Here is a 24,334-nt window from a genome sequence, read left to right as displayed (position 1 = left end):
TATTGAGTAGAGTCATCATCTGAAGCACTGTAGAAACACGAGGATAAAAGCAGTTCCTACCTCACATGTTTGTCACTTAACTGAGATAGACACGACAATTAAAAAACAAAAACGTAGAGAAAGGAAAGGTCAGTCAAGCTGCCAAGACATTGCTGGCAGCTAGCTGAATTTTTCTTTGGCACAACCTTTGGACTGGAGCCATTTTGATGTAGAGGAGACCCATTGTAGGAAAAGCTTTCCTGGAATGTGAGAATTTTGACAAGAGGTCTGAAAAAGAAAAGGGAACTAGCTAGAATAGTTGGAAGCAGAGCTTAGATTTATATAGAAACAAATGGATTGTTCTCATCCCTCTGTTCTGTGATAGGGATTTTCAGTGGCTTCCAAAGGAATTCTGTATATGACGGGTATGTAGGGGAAGGGAGATTGTTTAAAGGAGTCAACCCTTGTTTTACCTGCCTGGCAAACAAAAGAACCTTCCAGCCACATGAAATTGGTTGCACAACTCACAACATCTTAGTTATGATAAGGGTTGTTGCTAGATACTGGTGTTTCTGGTGCTCGAATTCTAAAACATTGTTTTTTACAAGCCATCCACCTTGTTGGGTGTTGTGACTCAAATGTTGGTTGTGGTTAATCTGTATGGAGATGGGAATGGAAATGAGTCCCTCAGGGAAGGCTGGCTGGGTCTCTGCTTGGCCATCTGCATACTGTTGAGAAACGTGCATGCTGATGAAGCCAGGTCTAGCCATGTAATCTCATGTCACCTGTTCTTCAGGTTGACTATCTCTACCCTAGTGGCCAAGGATAAAGTCTGACATGGTGTCATCTTTTTTTGTAGTCTATACTGGGATCTTCACCTCTGGGATCTCTCTTGGGGTGAGTCAATGAAAGGATAGCAATCACCTCCAGGAGGCTGTCGGTAGTAGTTTGAATGTACCTATAGGGGGCAGGGGGATGAGCGCTGTCATCTACTTTATTCTTTTTCCATTAGCTCGTTGGACTAGTGAATTGTATTTCTTAACAACCAAAAGCCTGGCCCTAAGGACATGAGATTCCAAATGGCTAACCTGCAAATTGGAGCACAAGAGGAACAGAGGGAAGAGGTAGGGAGCACAGCATGATGAAGGTTGGTATAAAATGTTGTAGCGTCCAGCAAAGCACTCTTAGTTATTGATGGGCCATCCATTGAAGGTGGACATGGGTGCCAATGATGTGGGCTGTGGAAAGGAGAGGATGGGAGGGGGTCTCCAAATTTTGTCCATCACTGCTCTCTTCTTGTTTTTTTTTTTCTCCTTCTATTCCCCTGCATGTCTACTACTAAGCCTATACTCATGGCAATATTCAGTGTCAAGGCATTCTGCTTTGTACCAAAGATCTCTGAATGAGGCTACTGTTTATTGTATTCTTTGTTGGGTGAAAGGTTAAGAAAAAGTGCATGTATTTTTTTTTTTATCCAGTTCATTCAGGTTTTAATATAGAGCAGAGCACAATACAATGAAGAGTATTGTACATTAATAGTCCCAGCTTCTTGAAGATATTGAGAGAATACAGCTATGTGTTCTTTCTGTAAGTTAAAAGTAGACCTTCCAAAGACTTTACTGATCTCCTTCTTAGGTTGTTTGGAGAACTGAAGCCTTTTGGACATGGTGAGGTTTGAGCCTTGGCTGGCATAGAGATAATTACCAAAGCTTGGTTGCTGAATTACAAATCCTACTTACCTAACAGGCATACAATAGCAGCTTCCATAATGGAGTAATATATTCCACAGTGGGTGCCAGGGAGGGCAAAGGGAATGTGTTATCCTGCAGTGGATCGCCCCACCTCTTTGATACTGGCTGGAAACAGAAGTTGAAACTTGCCACTGATTGCATAAGTGATTCCTTCCATACAATTTGTCTAATTACAAATTGTTATGTATGGTGATCATTAGCTTCTGGGTGGAGAATTTGGTGTTTTATTTGAATAGAATCCTGGTGATGTTTAGTTCCAGGATATACTCCTTCTGCTTCCAAAAAGTGTGGTCAGGCGCTACCTTGTTTTTTTGTTTTTGTTTTTGTTTTTGTTTTTGTTTTTGTTTTTTTGCAGGTAGGGGGGAATACTGTCACGTGATTTATGCTGAAATGGGATTTTCTGTATTTTGCCATAAGACTCTCTGTTTGTTAAGGTGTTACGTGCTGACTTTGCATGTGGGAATGCATGAGCCAGGGGCACGCGGAACTGATGTGGTGAGAGTCCCATGCCCAGCCCTGGCAAGGGATGGTCTTGGCAGGAGCTACTGCTGAATGCAAAGCTGGAAGGGACTGTCTCTAGATTACTCAGAGCCACTTTCTACACTGCTTGGGGTGCTGGGAAGCTTTGTTTGCAAACTCTTTTGGCCTGACTTTTGGCCTTATCGTATAATAGTTTTCTGTCCATTTGACTCTGGGGAAGATGCAGTGAGCTGCTTCTGGTTCTGAATACTTGTACTACACCTCACTTGCTCATGGACGTCAAAGCTTGTGGTGTTCCAAGTGAGTAAAACTTCGGAGTAATGGATGACTCTCTTTCAGAAGTTCCTTTTCATCCAATTTAAGAATTGTTTTTGACTAACTTAACAACGATGATCAACTTAATGTACCAGGAAGAACACAGTCTTTGGAAAGACCAGAATGGATTTCTTACCTGCGTCTCTCTGGGCAAGGTTGTACAATCTTTCTGAGACTCAGTTTACTTTGGGGATGAATACACTTAATCCTTCTTAAAGATTATTGAGAGCAGTAATAAGGTAATGTATGTAAAGAGACTAACACAGTGTCTAGTTTATGTCAGTCACACATCATGCTGTGGTATGTCCAAGTTGGCTTCCACTGACTTGTGAACCAACTGTTAAATTTTCAGAAAGTTCTTGTGCTGGTTGCCATCACTTTGGTAGCTTGAAATCAGCTATGGAGTGCAAATCAGACCTTTTCTTCTCCCTGAAGAATTGGTTGTTACAAACATTTAAGAGCACACTGTTGATAACAAATCTTAATCCCCGTTTGTCACAGCCCTAAATTTTATTATAGACCTCCCAGCCTTTGTAAATGGTCCATATAGAATTTGAAATGATCCTGTAAAGAGGATATAAGGTAATCACCATAAACCTGAGTCATTTTCCATATTGTAACACAAAGATACTTCCAGGGCCCATTGAAATGGTCCTTTCTATCCTATAGGACTGGAGAATGTTCTACTTTCTGAGGTTTTATGTTTGTTTTTTAAAATTTGTTAATGCTTTTATTTATTTTTGAGGGAGAGACAGAGCAAGTGGGAGGGGGGCAGAGCGAGAGAGGGAGACACAGAACCTGAAGCAGGCTCCAGGCTCTGAGCTGTCAACACACAGCCCAATTCAGGACTTGAACTCCCAAGCTGTGAGATCATGACCTGAGCCAAAGTCGGACACTCAACCGACTGAGCCACCCAGGCTCCCCTATGTTTGGTTTTTATATCTTTGCCTTTTATTTACTTATTTAGCTATTTATTTATTTATTTATTTATTTATTTATTTAGTGAGCAGAGGAGAGGCATAGAGGGAGAGGGAGAGAATCTTAAGCAGGTTCCACACTCAGCACAAAGCCTGATGCTGGGCTTGATCCCCCCACCCTGCGATCATGACCAGAGCCAAAAATTGAGAGTTGCCATTCAACCCAGACACCGTCTTTGCTTCTCTTATTATATCAGGTTAGTTGGTATGGCTGGCCTTAATCGTTCCTCCCCACCTACTGTTTGCTATTTCTCATCATTTGTTAGCTGAAGAATCAGTTGTTAACATAATGTGTAAAGTAAATGTATACTGGCTCCTAATTAAAAAAAAAAAATGGGCAAAGAATCAGGATCCATATTTCTCCGAAGCAGATATACAAATGGCCCATAAGCACATGAAAACAATGCTTGATGGCATTAGTTATCAGGGAAATGAAAGGAAAACCATAACGAGATACCGCTTTGTACTCATCAGAGTGGCTATGGTCAAAAAGTCCAATAAGACTCGTGTTGATGAAGATGAGGAGTAACTGGAACCCTCACACACTTGGGAGGAATGCAAAGTGGTGTCGTTGCTTTGGAAAACACATCAAGTGATTAAACACAGACCCGCAGACTTATACATATGACTGGGTAATTCTACTCGTAAGTATACATCCAAGAGAAATGAAAACATATGTCTATACCGAAACTTGTATGTGAATGTTTACAGCAGCATGAGCTCATAGTAGCCAGAAAATGGAAACAATCTAAACGTCCATTCAATTGGCACATGGATGAGTAAAATGTAGTGTAGCCACACAATGGAATATGGTTGGGCCATTAAGAGGAATGCAGTACTGATACCTACTACAATATGGATAAACCTTAAAAACATTATGCTAAGTGAAAGAAGCCAGTCACAAAGATCATATATGATTCTATTCACATGAAGACCAGAATAGGGAGATCTTTAGAGATAATAAGTAGATTAGTGATTGCTTAGGGTTGGGGTGGGGATAGGAGCATGGGAATAGGGTAATGATAGCTAAAAGATATGGGGTTTCTTTTTGAGGTGATGAAAATGTTCTAAAATGGATTTTGGTAATGGTTGTGCATATCTGCGAATGTACTAAAAAAAACAACAATATTGAATTGTGTACTTTAAATGAATGAATTATATTTACTGAGATATATGCTATGTGAGTTATATCTCAGTAAAGCAGTTACATTACAATGAAGGTTTAATTCATAGACTACAAGAATGATCTAAACTGAGGAAAATATTCCTATGCAATTAATACATTAATTAATTTAAGGGAAAAAAAAGCAAATTGGCTTTGAGCAGCAACCTGAAGAATTCATCCATGAACTGCATGGATTTTGACATCTGTTTTGGCTGTTAAGGAACTCTTATTACTTTTCTTTTTTCCTTCCTTCCTTCCTTCCTTCCTTCCTTCCTTCCTTCCTTCCTTCCTTCCTTTTTCTTCCTTCCTTCCTTTCTTTCTTCCTTTTCTTTCTCTTTCTTTCTTTCTTTCTTTCTTTCTTTCTTTCTTTCTTTCTGAAACTCTTTTTTCTTTATGGTTATATTCTGGAGAGTCACTGTCTGAGATAACTAACATCCATCTCTCTGAGTGAGTTGCTTACCATACAGGAATTTTAATTGCCCTTTTGGATGAACCATACTGAGCATATTGAATATGTCTCTCTCATTCCATTGGTGTGTACACTTAGTGTAATAGTTTGGATGACAGTGGTGTTGATATTGTCGTTCACAAAATCTGGCATCTGTAGAGACTGGGGAAGGCTCAAGTGAGGGGTGGGGGTGGCAACATTGATATCTATAAGTCATCATAAGTAGAACAAAGATAAATGATGAGTAGATGTAGCCTAAAAATAGCAAAGTTATTTAACAGCTGTGTGTGTGTCTGTGTATGTGTGTGTGTTTATCTTTTGGAAGAAGCTTATAAGATATTTTGGTGCAAAGAGTGTAGAGGTGAAGGTACTTCTGTAAACACTGGCCCATGCCAGTAACTTTCCACTTGATGTAACGCTCTTGTGTTATGCCAACACCCAGCAAATCAGTCTGCCCCTCGTATTTTGCAGAATTGCTGTGAAAATGTTACCTTATGCCCTCTTTTAGAAAGAATCTACACATTTGGAGTGGAAAATATCTATGTCATCTGAAATGTTTTATTAAGCATTCAAATTCCTGTCTGAGAAAAAAAATCATTTCTTAAGGATAAGCTGATCTCTTCCAGAATAACTACACTTCACTTGCAAAAATGCTATGCTGTGACCCTTCTGTGGTGAAATTCATATTTTAACTTCTATTAATGCTATTTTTACATTAATATTTGGTTTGTTCTTGCTCATGTTTTATTGCTAGTCATTCTTAGTTTATTTTTGTTTATCACAGTGCTCAGGGATTAGATTTCAGGAAGAAAAGCAAACAAGGAAAAGTACTTCTGAAGTTCCCCAGCACATCAGTTGCCTCAACATAGTAAATCCAGGCAAAGAAATGCCAAGACTCCAATAGCTCAGCCCCAACCCTCTGGTAAGGTCAAAATACTGCAGGAGGGGAATTAGCCAGTAACTGTTTCCACCATCATGCCCTGCTCTCCATGTACCTGCCCAGTTGTGCGATCCTTAGCTTGAGTGTTAGGATGTCATTTTCTCTACAAGCACTCGGTCAATTATAAAGTACTTGGCATTGTGGGAGAGCATTTCTTTCTGACCTCTGTCAGCAGATGCTTGATCTCTGGAAGCCTGGGGATTGATTACCTTCTGGTAACCACAGTTGCCAATCTCACTGAGACAGTTGGGGAGAAGAGAAGGGCAGAGGGGTAGGCAATCTTATTGCTCCTGGTGGTCAAATCCATTGACGAATTGCCTCCTGGGGAAGATGGAACAAAGAGTGTGCAATGATTTGTGTATTTGGGAACCTCCAGGGTCAAGGGAATGCAATGACTTAACTGACACTTGCCTTTATTTTATTGGAGTTGGTACACGATTTCAATATTAGATCTTTGTGCATTTTCTGGGCTTGGAAGAAGATATAAACAATTTGCAAATGGTATTTGAAATAATACTTATGAAACTTTTTAATATATACATTTTCTCATCTCCCATCTTAGAAAAGATGACAATGGCAACTAATAAGTAAGAAGACAGACTGGATCTCATGAGGCGGAACTGAGACCAGCTCATAACATCTCATATCAGAAGAAAATTCAATTTATGATGCCATTTACAGACATTCCTAGTCTGCCTACAAGCTGCAAAAATATTAATATAGGTTTTTACCTTTATGGAAAACATATATACCCCCTATGTTCATCTTTACTTCATTCCAATTATGAATAATTGATAACTTAAAAGACCTTCCTTAGGAGATTGTACCTGTCTTTCCCCATTGCTTGTAACGAGGTTCCTGGTGTTATCAGATATTTCTTTCTATTTTTACCATCTTCTTTTGGAAACAAGGTGATTTTAACTGAATGCAGAATAAGCGTGTACCACTGATTTCTGTAATGACATTGGAATATGTTCCCTTTCATTTTTACTGCAATTAAATAGTGTATTTTCTTTCTCTTTCTTTCTTTCTTTCTTTCTTTCTTTCTTTCTCTCTCTCTTTCTTTCTCTTTCTTTCTTTCTTTCTTTCTTTTTCGTTCTTTCTTTTGGTTTTTAAACTCTACTGAGCATCACGCATACGTCTTCATTAAGATGTCTGCCATGCGCCTAAATCTTTTCCCTGTAAGTAGAACTAATTCAGAACTCACCCGAGTGGATGAGTAATTTAAATTGCTACTTCCAACATGCAATACTCTGCACTTGTCTGCTCTGAGTTTCATCTGCCACTGTTTCGCCCAATTACTGAGCTTAGAGTCTATGTTTCTCACTTCCATCTGTATAGATTTAGGGAACCAAAATAGTTTTGTTTAGTCAGCAAATTTCAGCACCTCATTATTTGGTTCATTTTCAAGGATGTTAATAAATATCCTAGAGGAGACTATTCTTACACCGATTGCTGATACCCCACTATTAACTCTTTTCCATGCTGAGAGCTGGTCATTTATTCTTTCATTCCCCCTCTATCTCTTAACTCACTTTTAACTCATGATTGACAGCTTTTTACCTCTTGCCCAGTGGTTGGCAAGTTCCCTTAACAGTCTCTTGTGTAGGACTTCATCAAAAGCCCTTTGAGAGCCTAAATAAATTACATCTACTAGTTTTCCTTTATCCACCATTTTGTTGCCTCCGTAAAATTTTGCGTCAAACATACCCAGGGCTCATAAACAAAATAACAACTTCCAAATGTGCTAGAAACTTCTCACCTCCTTTTGGGATAGGTCACTTTATCTAGTGATGCTTTTTCCTTTCTTTCCCTTAATAGTAATTTTCTGTTTGTATCATCCCCTCTGCAAACCAAAGACATACATATTCCCTGTCTTGTTTAATGCTGTGACACAGCCAATAAGATTTAGGGCTACTTTACAAAGTACATAAATTCCATTGGTTGACCCCTTCAGAGTTGTTGCGAACTCTCACTCATTCACCGGTTTGTTAGAAGTTTCAAGACAGCAAATTTTCTCTTTGGTAGTTAACATTTAACACTGTGGTTTCAGGGTCACGACACCTTGCCAGGATTTTTTTCTGTAAAGATATTTATTTAAGCCATATTCATCGTACTCCAGTAATGCTCACCTTATAGAATTTTTTTTTTTAATTAAGAAAAGGAAATTTTAAAGGGTGCAATAAGTAACCCATCAAAAACTCCCCTTTGTCATGGCTCTGGGTATGATCCTGCCCTGAAAGTTTGCGAGCAGTGGCCACGCCTCATTTTGATGAAAGGGTCCATGGCCCAGCTGCTATGTGGTAAATAGTAGGTAGGCTGCATCCTGGCATTTACATTTACATGCACTGTGAGCCTTGCAACAACCTTATGAGGTCGGTGAGGCAATTATTGTTTATGCTGCTGTTGTTACCGTTACTATTATTATTATTTTAATTGTAGAATAAATGAACACATAAAAAGTATTATTTGCCGAGGCCATGGCGAACACTCATGACACTGGACTAGAACCCAAGTTTTCATATCCTTCACCCAGGGTCCCTTCTGCTCTTCCATATTGTGCCGTTGTGAGCTCCTCTACTCCTCTGAGTTGAATGTGTGCAAGATTTAAGCCATTTTAAAAATTACTTGTAGCTTCTGGGGCGCCTGGGTGGCTGAGTTGGTTAAGCATCTGACTTCGGCTCAGGTCACGATCTCACGGTTCGTGAGTTCGAGCCCCGCATCCGGCTCTGTGCTGACAGCTGGGAGCCTGAAACCTGTTTCAGATCCTGTGTCTCCCTCTTTCTCTGCCCCCTACCCACTCACTCTCTCTCTCTCTCTCTCTCAAAAATAAATAAACATTAAAAAATTACTTGTAGCTTCTTTAAAAAAATTTTTTTTTCAATGTTTATTTATTTTTGAGAGACAGAGGCAGAGCATGAGTAAGGGAAGGGCAGAGAGAGAGGGAGACACAGAATCCGAAGCAGGCTCCAGGCTCAGCTGTCAGCACAGAGCCCGATGCGGGGCTCGAACCCACGAACCTTGAGATCATGACCTGAGCCAAATTTGGACGCTTCACTGAGCCACTCAGGCGCCCCTACTTGTAGCTTCTTATACACTATTTATTTCAAAGTCTTTTCAGGAGATGCACAGTTCTAAATGTGGAAGGGACACGTCCTTGCCCTTTTATATCTTACACCTGCCAAATCTTACCCTTTTGGAAGTGAAGGACATTTTCATTTTGGATTAATATTAAGACTACATATGAAAGCATCTTGCTCTCTGAGGTAAGCTTTTCTTCAGTGTTTCAACACACCATTTATACTTTTATCATTTTTTTTCTATAAAAAAAAATCTCCCTCATTTAAATTGTCACAGCTTGGGAGCCCTGCCTGGAATACACAATAACTGCTTGTAACACTTAAAATGAAAACAAATTTACCAAGGATGATGGAATGACAACAAGGAGCAAGGAAAATATAAGTGGAAAATAGTCTCTCCTATGCATATATTCTCAGTACTAAGTATTTTTATTGAAATTGCTGTTTCCTCTTCTGCTTGCCTACTCTTCGTCTGGAGTTTTGGGGGGAGGGGGTTAAACATCTAAAGATCCGAAGAGAGACAGATGAGTTTGGAGAATTGTTACTCAATTTCTTGGGTTTTGAAGGACACGTTTGGTGAAGTAATACGGGACCTGAGCAGAAAGCTGATTGACAGGCAGCAGTTTGGGCAAGTCTTCTCAGCCCTGAAACTATTGGCATTCAAGGCCAGTGCTTTTCTGTATCGGGAGGGTTATCCTTTGTATTGTAGGGTGTGTTCGACAGCACCCCTAGCCTCTATGAGCTAGATGCCAGTAACACGCCTCTCCACAGTTGTGACAACCAAAAACATCTTCAGACATTGCCCAAAGTCTCTGGGTTAAGAACCCTGACTTAGAGGCAAGTTTCTTAGGAATGCACTTCAGGACTCTGGTAGGGGCTTGGGCAAACCTTGAACTCCTTGGCAAGGCAATCTCTCCCTATCCAGGTGCAGACTGGTCTTGGTCCCTGGAAATAAATTTGCATCCAGTCAAGCCTGCTTGCTTAACCCACCCTTTGCTGACACTTTTTTTTTCCCCCAGTGAATCTGAAAGATCCATTTACTCTCTTCCACCAGAACTGAATAGAATTGACAAAAACACTTTGAAAGCTTCCCTATTGGTTGGGTGGAACTCATGACATTTCCTGAAAATTCCACGTTCCTCTCTGGTCTTACCCTATTACTTCTTTTTCCACCCAGTGTGAAAACTATGATAAGGTGAGAACCGGGCTGGAGAGCAACAGACCTCACTGACCTTGGACCAGCCAGTCCCTGCTCTGGGCTTTTGTTTTCTTATCCACACTTGGAATGGTTGGACGAGATAATAGAGATAATACGTCTTCGTGGCCTTTCAACTCTAGAATACTGTGGTCTGGCTGGTCTCATTTTTTGGGTCTTCTTTTTTTATTTTTTTTTAATGTTCATTACTTTTGAGAGAGAGAGACAGAGAGCAAGCAGGGAAGTGGCAGAGAGAGAGGGAGACACAGACTAGGAAGCAGGCTCCAGTCTCTGAGCTATCAGCACAGAGCCCGATGCGGGGCTTGAACTCACACACTGCGAGATCATGACCTGAGCTGTAGTGGGCCGCCTAACCGACTGAGGCACCCAGGCTCCCCTTTTTGGGTGTTCTTTAATCTGCCAATTCACACTTCAGAAGCAACCCCTACCCCCTCAGTGACACCAACTTATCAACCTATTTTTGCAAAAACATATTTGTTTGGAGGTGTTCACTGACTTTATTTCATCTATATTCCTCTTCCCCCCAAACCTAACTTTGTTAACCCAAAATAAGAATTTTGGAAAACTTAGTCCCATCTCTTGAAGTAGACACTCATTGGTTGTAACGATTATACCAAGATATTGAGTTCAATCACACTTTACAAGACTACATTGTGCATTGAGATTATAGCAGCAAAGTGTGTGAATGAAAACCATATTTCACATACATTAGGGAGAACGGGTTATTTAAAGCAACCGGCTGGGAAAGCCTTTGGAAAAAAAGAAAAAAAAAGAGTATTTTTTTTTTTCTTAAATAGATCAAGTAACTACCACTACTGGATTTACTTGGATATAGGCATTTCAAAAATTATGAAAATCCGATTCATGCCTACAACCGTATGCATTCTTTTGCTGCGGCTCTTACAATACTGCGGGTGTTCAGTCTTAGAAAATAAGCGTCGGACTTTTGCAGAAGTTCCTGGCACTACAGGGAAACGAGTGACTGAAATGGGAAAGGCTTCTCTGCCTCGACTTGCTGGTTGACCTCAGGCAGGCTAATTTTCCCTCTGTGGGCTTCAGTTTCTTCGCTTCTAAGCTGAGGGAGTTGAACTTGATGTCTAAGTTCTCTTCTAGCTCTAAAATTCAATGAGTTAAATCAGAAGCGTTGGTGAGGTGCAAGGCTTTAAAGCACAAACTTCTTCAGCAGGGCTGGATTCCCCCTGGATGGGCGCCCAGCTCTCTTCTTCCCGCCGGGAGGGAAAAGGTAGGCGGGGCTCCCTCTCCTCCCCCGCCCCCTCCGGAGTCTGCAGGGCGGGGCGAGGCAACCTGCTCCCCGCCCCCCAGGTCAGTTCCTGTAGATAAAAGACAGCAGTTCTAGGAAAGTAGGTGGGAGCCTGCTCAGGAAAATGCTTCCACAGGCCCCAGAGAAGGAAGAGGAAAACTCATAGGGCAGTTGGACGTCCTTCTCGTTGAAGGAGCAAAGAGGGGGTGCTGGTGGGCTTGTGGAGAAGCAGGTGGCTTGAATAAGGAGGGACTGGAGTGTCCTCACTCCAAAGCCTGACACCGAAACACGGCGTGGCACCATTCCGAACGCAGAATCCCAGTTCCTGAAGATCTAGCCACGTCCAGAGCAATCCCAAATTTCTCTGCCATCACTAAGTCCTGCCCGAAGGAGAGCAACCATCAGGTTTTCCTGGGAATGTTTGTTAAGGAACTGGCCCAAAGAAATACTTTCCATCGGTCCTTCTTGAAGGTGCACTGTTATCACATTATACATTTCATTTGTTGAAGAATATTTGCTGAGTCACCATGTGCCAGGTGGTATGCTAGAAGCTGAGGGCACACGAGTGAACAAACTGCCTAGTGTTCCTGCCCTCAGGGAGCACCCAGTCTGGTGTGGGGTGGGGGTGAGGGGGCAGACCACGCACAGTAAAGGTACTAACTCAGTTACACAACAAAGGTGGTGGCGTGAAGTGATAAAAAGAAAAAAAAAAACAGAAAAGGGGGGAAAAAGGTGCTATTATTTCATCTCCCACCTTCGCTTTTCTTCTAGCTCCAGCACTCAGTATACCGCTAAGGATTTTTTTCCTTATTGCAATTTCTTATTTAGTTTTTTTCACTACTGGCATGACTAATACTTGAGGCTAATTCCGTACTATGTTATACCAATTTTATGAGCTGAGTAATGTTAAAATGCCTTGTGTTGCTCACTGACACATTTTCTAAAATATCCTTTTAATACTTCTGTGAGGTGGGCAGAAGAGGGTATTGTGACCCCATTTTGCAGAGGAGGAGACCTAGGTTAAAAGAATCTCCACAATGCTTGGCGTCTTGCCCTTTTCTCAGTATTCTTTTGTAGACTTTTGTAGTAAATATTTTTGCCTTTTTGTGTGTGTTGGGGGGGGCGTGTTAGCAATTTCAAACAGTTGACTTCAAACAAATACATAGACATAGAACAAACTGGGCTATTCATTGGGAACATCTAATATGGTGATTACTTTAAGTCGATACACACATGATGGGATATTTGCCATTCTAGGAAAATGACGGTTAAAAAGAAATTTACTTCCATGTGTGCCTGATGGTCACCGCTGTGGTTCGTGATAACAGGGTTATCCTTAGAGGCCGCAAGATTTCCTTAGAGAGTTGGTGACCCGCCCTGCTCATGATGGTGGAGGGATTTTTTTTTTTTTCCCACAGCATAAAGCTTGTCAAGTGGAAAATCTTTTTTTGTTCTTCCCTAGACTCTAATGGTACTGGTGAATATTAGCATACTGTCCTCTAAGTGCTTGTTGCCTACCTTCTGGGATTCAACATCCATTGATCTTCTGGAAATGGGCCACGCCCTTGGATGCAATCTAGGTAAGTCTTCTTTTGAGGACAAATGGAACACAGGCATTCACAGGCACATATGATTTCCTAAAGTTCCTGGGGAATTTGCCTGTGTACATTCTGATTACATAATTTGACAGGATGTAAAGGTGAAAGTTTTATCTTGAATTCCTTTGCTCTGTCCCCCATCTCCCCCACCCCTGTCCCCAACCCTGCATGGGGCATTTTTCTCCTAACGTAGGAATCTGTGGCAAAGCCTTTGTCCTCAGATTGGTTGTATATAAAAGTTCTTGGGTGCCTTTTCATTAGTTGCTACATGCTCAACACCCACGGTCGAATGTCAGTGTTAGCACAACCAGAACATATTAAGGAAAGTAAATTTACTTCTGCTGCTGTTGCAAAACTATGGTTATGTAATGTTGTTGAACACTAGCTATCAATGACTTTTGTTGTGTAGCCCATTCTCAATAATCTAGAATACTGCTCTTACTAGTAATGTGAAAAAGTGGGGCATTTCTAGCTTCATGTCTTTGCCACCCTCCTCTCTTTTTCAGAATATACACCCAATACTGAATTAATTACAAGTTAAAATTACGCAGTGTGGCTCCTTGAAGCAAACATGGACTTTGATATAAGGGAGTGTTGGATTTGCAACCTGACAGGACATCTTAGGAGTTGTGTGACTTTGGCTTCTTTGGGTTACTTCTCTGAAGCTTAGTTTCTTTTTCTGTAAAATGGAGGAAGTGCTGCTTACAAGGTTTTTTTTTTTTTTTTTAGAGGTTAAAAGAGATAACGGAGAAAATGCCTGGCATTTTAGGTAGAAATGCCCAGAAAATGTTAGTTTTCATCTCTCTTTTCCACCCTCTCCCCCTTCATTGGAGAATACAGCTTTCTTGGCAATGAAGTTTTTATATGACAGGTTTATTTCTCCATTAGGACTTCACACAGTATGAACAGTTTGGGGTGCTCCAGGGAGGTATCAGCTCTCACGTGTGGTTGGTGGGAAATGTATTACCACTGTGTTGATTCCAAGATACTCCCATCTAAACCAGTAGTTGAAGATGACATCGGGGACGATCTGTTTCAGTATTGCAGCGTGTCTGTTTGCCCTTTAAAATCCATTGGTTTGGGAATTAAGAGATCAGCTGTACTCATCTAACTTGAAAGTGTGCAGGAAAAATAACTGATACCATCCTGGCTTCATCTCTCATAAGTCTCTCTTCAGTTTGAAATGCTGTGCCAGAACTTTCTTCACTGTCACCACCATAGGAGCGGGTTTCTGGCCAATGACCCAACCTGTAGTCAGTTGCTTCTTTCTTAATTTGATGGCTGGGAAGTGCCCAGTGACTTCCACACTGAGGAGACAAAGACAGTTTGATGACTAGAGTCACTTTGAGAAAGTATGACAGGTCCCACCGAGATCCTATCTTTTTGAGTTGGGTGAAAAGGATAGGGCTTGGTGGTGCCAGACAAGAGCTTCTCCAGGAGACAGTTACAAATTAGTCCTCTTATTCTTGTAATCTGAGTGGTTGGCGCCCGGTCCAGAACAAGGCCTCGAGCATTAGCGAACGTTCCCAAACCATACCGAGCACTCCACATGCTGCCTCCCTTATGAAATGAAAAATGGCTCTGCAAAAGAAGTAAAACTGAGGTGAGGAAATCTTACAAATAATTAGGAAAAGTAAGACGAGAGTCAGATTCTCCTTGCTGTACTATCGAAAACATAATGAGAAATAGCCCCATGAACTTTGTGTAAGTAATTAGATGCCTATATACTCTTAGGACTTAAATCACAAACAAAGTGGAAAGTGCCTGAAGAAGTCAACAATTTCTTGATAGCGCCTCTTATAAATAATCATGGTTTTGTCTCTGCTGGATATTTCATGTTTAAATTGTCATCAAAAGTTTCCATGTTAGCAACAAGGCATGGGCTTGTGTTTTTATGAGAAATGTAAAAAGCTAAGTTCTTAATAACATCCCTTTAGAATTATTCCTTAAATTCTATTTGCTTCTGGAATTCACCGAGGAAACACAGTAAATCAAACAAAAACCAAATAGAAACAAACTCATACAAGATTGTGGGGAACTTGAACACTTGCAGTGGTAATAATGACCCCTTTCCAGTGAAGGTTAGCCTTCTGTGGTCCATGAGCACAAGACAGAGGGCAAATGTCTAGAGGAAAGCTGATCTGGTCTAATAGGGCCTACAAAGCAGTAGGAGGATTTTTGTTTGTATCACCTTCATCCCACCACCTTTTTCCATCACGTCGGAGGGTCATTCTCTACTTGCTCAGTGAGCTGGATACAGCAGAGAGCGTGAGCCACCTTGGACTCGAGGTGGGGGACTCTATAGGGTTATCAGGGCACCCCTGGTCGGGAGGTCCTGCCCTTGGCCCCCACGCCAGGTGGAATGAGACAGGCAGGGGTACAGGGACCCCTATAGTGGAGAATCACTGCTATGGAGAGTAAATATATGTTCAGGAACAGGTACTGGCATTATATGCATATAATGACCAGGCGATTGTCAATTTGCATGTGTGATCACTTTTTCAAATAGCAGAAAAGTGAAAACAACAACAACAACAACAACAACAGCAACACATAAAAAAAATCCACATTTCAACTCTCTTCCAATTCAATGAATTCTTTCCAGTTCATTCTTGACACCCGTGGCAGAGCCTTTCCTTTTAAAGGCAGATCTAAAATGTTCCAAAGGCCCAGGAGTCAAGGCCAATCTTCCTGGGATGTTCAGGTCATTCCCAACCCCCCACCCCGACTTGGCTGGGCTGCTGCTGCAGCCAGACTGAGCCCAGTTCCTTGCCACACCCTGTCCTTCCCCCTCTGAGCTTCCTCTGTTCCTGCTGCCTCAGCCTAGAGAGCTCTCCTCCCCCCAAATCCTTCTGTCTCTCCAAGACCCCAGTGGGCTGACCCTTCTTCTGGGTGGACCCTCATGCACCCTTGGTGATTAGAGGTATCTGCTCCTGCTGCTTTTTGATTGTATTCAGTTTTTGGCACTTTCCATAGGAAGGCTTATATTTTAGTTACCTGCCAGCCTCCCCCACCAGGTACAAACACCTCAAAAGCCAGGACTTGTCTTAGTCATCTTTTTGTGAGAGAGCGCTGCAGGCAGTGGGAGAGTTTTTCAGCTCAGGCAAGGCAAGGTCAATGCTGGCTGATACACCGTTTCCTCTCTATTTAGAGCCCGGTGATTCACAGTGTGAACATTGGAGTTAGTCTTCCCATGTTTGAACCCCTTGCTACTTTTGAGTTTTTGCTGTGGTATCATATTGTGTCCCAGTCTCAGCTTCCAAAAAGTGTTTACACTTCTGCCCCTGTAAGAGTTTAGACTTGGGAAGCTTGGGCGGTATTGTGTCTTTCATTTCAAATCCTGTCCATCAGATTATATTTTCCACATTGGCTTTTCCTTACAGCCAAAACTAATTTTCGGTCTGTTCAGAGTCAGTGCTGAGGGAGTAAGAAGGGTCTCCTTTGTTCAGGAGGCCCTGGAGAGGCATCTGCCAGAGAATTCCAGATTTGTCACTGCTCAGGGATGGTCTTTTGGTTGGTGCCTAGTGAGGGTTGCTCCTGCCAGCCAAGGACCCTGCTGGAGAACTTGCCAGGTGAGGTGTTTGCTCTTCTTAGGATTTTTACGAATGGATTTTTATATAGTTCAGTGTGGATCAGTTATTTTCCACAGTCAGAGTGCCTCTGACAGATGGGTAGTTTCCCTTAGCTTGATAGAATGCCTTCTGATAAGATTCAGGCACAAATGAATTGTGTACCCATTATGGACCCTTGGGTACCAGCCATAGAAGAGGGGAGGGGGTCTGGGGTACAGCAGAAGGCCTGAGAGAGCTGAGGAGCTCAGAGACATAGGTGGAATCAGGGTTCCAACCTAGAAGATACTCAAAAATCACTCGGGGACTTACGCTTACATTTACGACACATACTAATGATCTAATTCGTAGTGTGAAGGAATGTGGGTTCATTGGAAACTCGGCTGTTTATCTACTGAGGTTAGGGTGATCTTGTTGGTGTATTTCCTAGCAAAGCAATACATCTTAAAGAAAAATAATGTATTTCCGTGCAGACATAATTACAGCTCGTGTTTATTGAGCTCTTTCTAGGTAAGATCCTTTGTGCTTTGCGTTAGGTATGTCATTCAGTCTTCACTACAAGATAGTGTAAGAGACAGATATAATTATTTCCAATTTATAAATATCCAAAATGAGGCTTAAGGATGTTGCATATCTCATCTTACTTGCATCCCCAAATTGTCACTGCTGGCTTTTCCAAGTTGTCCTTTTTCTTTGTTTTCCCAAAGACTAAAAGCAGTGAAGCAGACCAAGAGTTTTTATTTCCACTGTCCACCAAGGACAAGAGTGTTGAAGAGGTTTGCTAGAGAACCTATCAGCCTGGGAGGACTAAAACCCTTTGGCAGAGATGCGGGAGGCGGAGCCACAAGTACTTCCCCAAAGTGAGAGCTCATGTTTTAGGATGCCACAGGTACAAATTGGCCCCATGGTTGACAGTAATTTCCCCAACGTCCATGTCTATACTAACCCTTTGCTCCTGAGAGCTGACTGGTCCCGAAATTCTTGACCCAACCCTGGTCCGTAAGCTTCTCTCTCTGGTGATCCTGGCGTCAGGAGAATTCAGAAGTCACGGGCATGAATAAACACCTAACGTGGAAGAGGTGCCTGCTACTGACACTTCTGGTAGGTATCGGTCTCTCTACCTATATGGATGCCTTGTGCTTTTGGTGTTTAACAAATCCGGAGCTGGGGTGGGAGGACAGTTGCAGGCATCCATATGTCATCTGGGCAAGGCATGTGCAGCTCTGTTGTTTTGATCTTTCTTCTGCCTTGAACTCCATGTCTGCAGGAAGAGAGAGAAATCCATTCCATCTTTGTGGGATGTGAGGTGGACACAGAAGCCCATGAAAGTCTCCTAAACTTGTTCATGTTACTACGATACTTGCTAGGCAACCGCCAACTCCTCCTTCCTTATCTGCTATGATCCTGAGGTTGGAAGGGGTGGGTGGTAAGGCTGAAAACAGTAGATGGCTCCGACCAAAGGTTGCAGGGTGGGGCCGGTCTCCTCCCTGCTCCCTGCTGGGTGTGAAAGGAGGAAGAGGAAGGTAGGCTTCAGCAGAGAGCTTGCACCCCAGGAGCACTGTGGGGGGAGGGGTGTCAGCTCTGAATACTCGGCCGCTCATCTTCAGCCTTGGAGAAACTCACTAGGCAATGGAGAATAAAGAAGAGATGATTAGTAAAAACACCTTGTAAAACTATCTGCTCATAAAAAGTAGGTCTCTGAAATGTAAATGTCCGGAAAATCTGCAAGTCTAGAAGATAAACGTCCGGCGTTTATCATCCTTAGAAATGCACCTGAGAGCTAGGAGGGAGAGTCAGAAACAAGTTGCAGAATCTAGAGGAAGAGTAGAAATGACCCCCTGATAGATTAGGTATGAGGATTTCACGAGAGAATATAGGGAAAACTGAGGGAAACATAAATAGTACCTAACACCTGTGATAATGTAATCAAGGGCAATAAATAATACAGAGTTTGAAATGATAAATTATGACAAGTCAAATTGGTGGATTTAAGTAGACTAAGAAGACTAGGAACTGAGTCCAGCCAAGCAGATGTTAAATGTTTAGAATTTAGGAAAGCGCTTAGGGTGAGTTCTCCAAACATTTTACTTGCAAAATTAGCTCAGATTGATTTGGATATGAACATGCTAGAGATCAGACAACAAACATGGGCTCTGGAGACATACAAGGCACCCAGTAGAAAGGGAGTTATCAGAGGGAGGAAATATTTTTTATGTATCTTATTTTCTATAGGGAATAATTTTTAATGTATCTTTTTGATGACTATAAAGAGCTGATTAGTTTTTTTCTAAACTGTGAGGGCATAAAATAAAACAAAAACAAAGATATGCTGGGAAGAAGAAATAAATATATTAGATTCTATTTATTTTTATTTTTATTTATTTTGAGAGAGAGAGACAAAGAAAGCACGAGCATGCGAGTGCATGGGAGGAGGGGCTAAGAGAGAGGGAGAGAAATCCTCAGCAGGCTCTGTGCTGTCAGTGTGGAGCCCAGCTCTGGGCTGGATCCCAGGAACCCTGAGATCATGACCTGAGCCGAAATAAGAGTCGGAGGCTTAATCCACTGAGACACCCAGGAGCTCCTAGATTCTATATTAAAAAAAAAAAAATTTTTTTTTAATGTTTATTTATTTTTGACACAGAGAGAGAGAGAGAGAGAGACAGAGCATGAGCGGGGGAGGGGCAGAGAGAGAGGGAGACACAGAATTGGAAGCAGGCTCCAGGCTCTGAGCTGTCAGCACAGAGCCCGATGTGGGGCTTGAACTCACGGACCGTGAGATCATGAACCGAGCCGAAGTCGGACGCTCAACTGACTGAGCCACCCAGGCGCCCCTGGATTCTATTTTTTAAAAAAGCAATTTGAACTTGGATCTTTTGTGTTGAAGAGAATCAGGGAATGAATGCCTCCATCCTAGCCATCCATTCATTCTGTCTTCTGTAGACTGAGCACTGCTCTAGTGCTGAGTTCAGGCCAACTAAACACAGCCTCTGCCCTGGGCACAGGCCAGGTGTTGAAGGAACCTGGGGAGAATGGCCTGGAGAGTCCAGGGAGGGACTCCTGGAGTCAGTGGGAACTGAGTTGAGGCTTAAGTTACAATAATAACTGCTTACGTTGGAGTGCCTGGGTGGCTCAGTCTGTTGAGCGCCTGACTCTTAGTTTTGGCTCAGGTCATGATCCCAGGGTTGTCGGATCGAGTTAGGGTTAGGCTTTGCGTATACTGTTGTATACTATTTTATATTTTAGAAAGTGCCTTCATATACATATGCTTATGTGGTACTTGTCACAGCTCTGTGGGGCCCTGCAGAAAGCCTGAACACTTTTGGAGTCGATTTCACATTACCTCTCGGCCCTGTTTGACACGATTGGCCACACCCTTCTTTGTGACATCTTCTCCTCTCCTGGCTTCTGTGAGATTTTACTCTGTCCATCTCCCTGGATGCTCCTCCAGATCGATCCCTGTTCTTTTCCTTTAACTCATCCCTTAAATGTCAGTGTCTCTAAGAGTGCTTCTCCTGATGTCTTCTCCTTCACTTTATACACTAGTGATCTACTCTACTCATGGTTGACATACTCAAGAACTAGAGAGGAGAGCCCAGGGGGAGGGCTGGGGAGGGAAGGCATTGGAGAACTTCAAGGGATTGGTGCGTGCAGTTGGAGAAAGCTTCTGGGATAACTTGAATAGCCCTCCCTCCTCTTTGTTTTGAGTACTACTTAGCCGTATATTTTGATGGTTATATCCTCAGCCAAGCTCTCTGCTGAACTCTGGATCTCCTGTCCAGTTCTCTACAGGAACGTTATGCTTGACTGTTTCATCAGAACCTCGTCAAATGGTCAAATGTCCCAAATGAAACCTCTTAGTGCCCATCCCCCCACCCAAGTCAGGACCACACTGCAACATCCCCTTCTCCTCCCCTTCTCCTGCTCCTCCCTCCCTTCCCACACGCTCTCCCTCCCGCTGTGCACAGCCATTGCTTCCCTTGGCTTACAATCAATCTCCAGGCCCTTTAAGTGATATCTTTTAAAAATCTCTAGAACATGCTCACTCCTCTCTCGTCCCCTTGCCACTGCCCTGAGCCAGGACACCATCATCACTCTTCTCAATGATGGCAGCAGGTTCCTAACTCGCTTCCATTCTTCCAGGCTTCAGCTCTTGATACACATTCTCCATATAGCTGTTACAATAAGTGTTGTAAAATAAAAATATGGCTGTATAACTCATGGCCAACAGGTAAACAGAGACGATGGCATGCGAAGTTCTTTGTCACAGGACCCCTCCTTACTGGCCAGACTCATCTCTTGTCATTCCCATCCTAACTGCCCCTTGAGCTGTTAGTCATCCTGCTTGCCTTCCCCAGATGTGCTATGCTCTCCCTTGTCTGCCTACCCAGCCCCCCTGCCCTGGTTGGCTAACTGCTCCCCTTCCTTTGCCTTCACATTTCAAGTGTCTATCTGGCAAGCTTTTCCTGACCCCTTTCCAGCCACAAGATGGTTGCCTGTTCCTCCTTTGCACGTATCCATAATCCCTTGGGTATAGCAGGTCTCTTGCATTCATTCCCCTGCTGGAGTGTAAAGCTCTTTGAGGAACAAACCAATTGTTCTACATGATTTTACGTGCAGAGCCTGAAATATAGCAGACACCCAGTTAATGTTTTTTAGATAAATGATGAGTGCATAATGAATAGCCATATCTCAGAAGAAGAAATAGAGGTTAACTCACGTGTCTGAGTGACGGAGTGAGTCTTCTAATCTAGGATTATTTCCAATAAATCATATATTTATGGTCACAGGGACTCTATAGATATACACAACTTGGAATGGAATCTTTACAGCAGGAGCTGTTTTATAGGCTTCTCTATTTTTCTATTTTGCTACAGAATGGTAGTGCTCAATGACAGTGAGAGAATGAAGAGCCAACGTGGCTGACAGGACAGGGAAGATAAAGGGAAAAGTGGCCTGGAATTGGGGCCTCGCCACCAACTGTCTGTGTGCTTCTCTCCTAGCACGTAGCTCCTCTCAGGCTCAGCCTCCCTCTTTACGGATGATGTGGGTAGATCAGCTGATGCTCAGAATGGTGTCTAACTCTGTAACTCTATTGTACTGCATGTGTCACAGTGCCCTTTAAGCTCCTTCCTCCTGAAAAAGCTCAGTGAGCAACCAGTGAAAATACTGGGAAGTATGATGTTTCCTGAAGCGTGACACAAAAATCTCTTGACGCACGTATCCTGGACGGCACTCAACTGACGGGCACACCTGATTGGGGTCAGATGCAGATGTTTTCCCCTAGTCTCTGGCCTTGCATCAGTAGCATAGACTTCTATTGCACCAGTAGACGGACCCAGTCTGAAGCGTGGGAAGTTGTATTGGCATGTGCCACGGCAACCTATCCTGAGGGTCTGTCCTACAGTTTATCACTGGATGTCTACAGGAAATTCCCCACCCCACATCTTCTAATGAGGAAAGCATGCCTGGCAGGGACGTATCTGGTCCCTTAGAGGAGTCCTACCCTCTCTGCCACCAGCCGCAGCTGACTGGATTAAGGGGGCATGTGGCACAATCACAGCCAAATTTAAGGCTGCTTAAACACCCGTGGCATGACTTCATGCAACAAACATGAGCTGCCGTCAGTCTCTTGAACTGGGAAATACTGAAAGATTGGGGCAACAGCCCTACTCCTTCCACTGGTGGAAACGGAGGCTGAAAAAGACCCAAGCCTTGAGGTCAAGTCAGAACTGTGAGGTGTCAGGGTAACCTGAGTTAGGAGGAAGCAGAAACTGGAGTTTGCAAAAATTAAGAGGTTATACTTACACACGGAAGTTTCTCAAGGATGAGGTAAGCGATCTGGAGTAAAGAACAAGCAGCTCGGAAAGAAGAGAAAAGCGTGAACAAGGAGAGAAAGACCGTCAGGGTTGGGGGTGGGGGCGCAAACCCACACGCTCCTGCTGCTGGGATCTGGATGGCTGTCTGGGACCTGCACAATCTTCTGGCCCAATTTTATGCTCAGAAAGTTCTGGTCCTGCCGTAGTTCCTGTTCTTATTTCTGTGGTGTGTATCCTTACAGCAACCATCCCTCCCTCATTTCCTTTTGGTACCTAGAAGAAACTGACACAGACACCCTTAAGGCAGGACTCCTTAATTCTCACTGCTCTGGCCATGAAAGAGAGAGAGAGAGAGAGAGAGAGAGAGAGAGTGAGAGAGATGTATTTTTCCAAGGAGAGTTTTCATAACTTTAATCAGAATCTCAGAGTGATCCATGACCCCTACAAGTTAAGATCACTCGTTCATCACTGACGTAGCTGGGTTGCCAAGAGCTCAGGCTCTAGAGTCAGAACTGTGGCTGAAATCCCAGCTCTACGGCTTACAATCAGGGTAGGCTTGAGTATTTCTCTCCCCCTATATCTTACGTTATTCATGCATGAAATGGGTCTAATGCCAATAGCACTTACATATAGGAGTGTTAGGAGGATTAGAAGAGATAACAGACATAATGTGCTTAGCACAGCTCCTGGTCTATAGCAAATTCGTAGTGATGGCGTACATTACATTTTTATTATATTTAATGAATACAAATGTGATCATTGCTTCATTGTCATATGTCTTCAAATTCTGAATATTTATGTTTTATTACTGAGGATAATTTTTTTTTCCTGAGAACTATGAGGCTAGAGGAAAGGACCAATAAACACATATCATTTTTCAAAAATAGAATTTTTATTCTCTAGTGAAGCCTAGCAGGAAAGGCTATTAAGTGGGTACTTGTATTTTGTGAAATGTATAAATAAATGTATAAAATACTGATGAGGTAAATATATCTATTTTATACGGATGAGCATAATTTTATATATCACCATAATCATTAATAAAAATGAGATGAATTTAAAGTCAGCTGCTTATAGGTAAGTGAAATATTGAAAAGACTGGAGTTTCACTTAACTTGAAGAATTGTTACCACTTACCATACACACATTTAGTAACTTTTGGTTTGCCATGGAGGAATAACTAAGAAACCAAAATGTGCTGACTAGAGTTTATATGAATGTCTCAATACAGCTGCACATATATATATATATATATATATATGTTTATTTTTGAGAGGGAGGGAGAGAGCAAGCGCAGCAGGGGAAGGGCAGAGGGAGAGAGGGACAGAGGATCCTGAAGTGGGCCCTGTGCTGACAGCAGAGAGGATGTCTTGGGGCCCAGACTCAGGAACAGCAAGATCACGACCAGAACGAAGTTGGACGTTCAACTGATTGCGACATCGGGCGCCATGATTATATTTCTTTAATGTCTGGTAAAGATCCATGATTGGGCACATTTTTGGTATTACCAATTAACTTGCATAGGACAATGTATGATCCACAGCAGTTTAGGGCTCTGATTAGCTGTTTTAGAATAAAAGCAGATACAGTCAAATAAACCTTACAGAAACGTAATTAGGATGGATGTTATCGTGACAGTGTGTCCAAGTGGGGGAAGGATGACACCATTTTCTCAACCGACTTCAGCTAAACATCCCCCCATGGAATCGGACTTCTCAGGAATCTGCCTGGACTCTTAC

General features: G+C 42.5%; 1 long non-coding RNA gene across 1 annotated transcript; it reads left to right on the top strand.

The window, feature by feature from the left end:
• The first annotated feature begins 3,463 nt into the window (after window positions 1-3,463).
• Window positions 3,464-7,104, top strand: LOC113598465 (uncharacterized). Its single transcript, XR_003419095.2, has 3 exons — window positions 3,464-4,146; window positions 5,907-6,037; window positions 6,618-7,104. It is a non-coding gene; the product is annotated as an uncharacterized LOC113598465 (long non-coding RNA).
• Window positions 7,105-24,334: the final 17,230 nt, after the last annotated feature.

The sequence above is a fragment of the Acinonyx jubatus genome, chromosome B2 (genome assembly GCF_027475565.1).
Source record: "Acinonyx jubatus isolate Ajub_Pintada_27869175 chromosome B2, VMU_Ajub_asm_v1.0, whole genome shotgun sequence".
NCBI lineage: Eukaryota > Metazoa > Chordata > Mammalia > Carnivora > Felidae > Acinonyx > Acinonyx jubatus.
Note: the sequence above shows the minus strand (reverse complement) of the source record. Positions and strands in the feature narration are given on the sequence as shown.